Here is a 1,743-nt window from a genome sequence, read left to right as displayed (position 1 = left end):
GTTATGGGTTGAATCATGTCCTCCTAAAAGACATGTTGAAATCCTATCTCCTAGCACCTCAGGATGTGACTTTATTTGGAAATAAGGTCTTTGCAGATGTAGTTAATTAAATGAGGTCCTACTGGATTAGGATGAGCCCTTAATCCACTATGATCGGTGTCCTTATACACGAGAAGAATGTTATGTCAAGACAGACACACAGGGAAAAGATGGCCATGTGATGACAGAGGCAGAGATTGGAATGATGAATCTATAAACCAGGGACCATCTAGTGGATGGAGAAAAAAAAAAAAGGCCTGGAGATCACTTAGCAACAGCCCTGGGAGGCTAGTCTATTTCAGAAATGAGGAAGTTTAGGTTTGAAAGGAGTACCTATCCAAGGTGCCCCAGACAGTGGGTGGCAGAGCCAGAACCAGAAACTTCATTGGCACCATCTACACCTCATTGTTCCCCAGCGTGGCACCCCCAATCCATGACGAGTATGTTCTCTCTCATACCATGCCACAGGCGCACCCGGTACAAGGGAGGCTGGGCCCCAAGAGGCTGCCAGCCGCAGCATGCACTTGGCCTCCCAGACTTCTGGTGCCCCTATACGTGTGACTGGTAGGGAGGAGGGCCTTCCATAAAGGCCTCTCCAGAGCTATGTAGGTATCCATCCCAGGCTTCCTTGGGGCAAGAAAAATAGCCCTCCCATCAGCATCTCCAGTCACTGTGGATCCGGCAGGGGAGGACATCCTGTGTGTATTTTACACTGTCAGTACATCTCAGTTTGAGCCAGCCACATCTCAAGTGCTCATGAGGTTGTGTAGTGTTCTATACTGCACTCAGTTGCTTCAGTCATGTCCAGCTCTCTGCAATCCCATGGACTGTAGCCCACCAGGTTCCTCCTCTCAAGGGATTTTCCCAGCAAGAATACTGGAGTGGGTTGCCATGACCTCCTCCAAGGGATCTTCCCAGCCCAGGGACTGAACCCATGTCTCCTGGTGTGTAGGTGGATTCTTCACCTGCTGAGCCATCAGGGAAAGCCATTCGTGAGATTAGCAGCTACCATGTTGGACATTGAGTCTACACCCATTTCAGAAATAAAGGCTCAAAAAAGGCAGGTAACTTTTCTCAAAGTCACACAGCTAGCAACTGTAGAGCCAAGATTTGCACTTTACCTGTCTGACACCCAACCTGGGCACAGCCCACAGCCTCCCACAACTAGGATGCCCAAAAGTCAACATCTGGGACTGGTGCCAAGAGGTGCCCATTGACTTCCAGTTAAAAAGATGACTCCTGTATTGGGATAGGGGTAGAGATGAATGAACCAGGGGCAGGAAAGTACAGTTACATCCTTGGGCTGCTGGGGAGGACTCATGTGACAGCAGCCAACGAGGCTCTAAGGGCTGAAGCTGTCATCCGAGACCACTCACACAGGCAAGGCCTTCTTGCCAGCTCTGCCCAACCATCAGCCTCCATCTGCCCCTTCCTTGTATCTCTGCAAACCCCACCTGGGGCAGGGCTCAGCACTTTCCAGAAAAGCCAGGAGCACACAGCTTCTAATCCCCCAATATTTGCTTTCTCTGCAGACCAATAATGCTGCAGCCTGAAAAGAATGCTGATGGGATCGATGGTTGTCTGAGGGTGACTTTGAACAAGAACTGGAGTGGACCTCAAGCAGTGCACTCTTGACGGTGAGGTCAGCAGGAGACTCAGGAGAAGAGTCAATGCCCTGCTGGTGGATTGTGTGCAAACTGACAC

This window comes from Bison bison, unplaced genomic scaffold, assembly GCF_000754665.1.
Source record: "Bison bison bison isolate TAMUID 2011002044 unplaced genomic scaffold, Bison_UMD1.0 scf7180017864307, whole genome shotgun sequence".
In the NCBI taxonomy this organism is placed as follows: domain Eukaryota; kingdom Metazoa; phylum Chordata; class Mammalia; order Artiodactyla; family Bovidae; genus Bison; species Bison bison.
The sequence above is the reverse complement of the archived record's forward strand: the minus strand, read 5'-3'. Positions refer to the sequence as shown.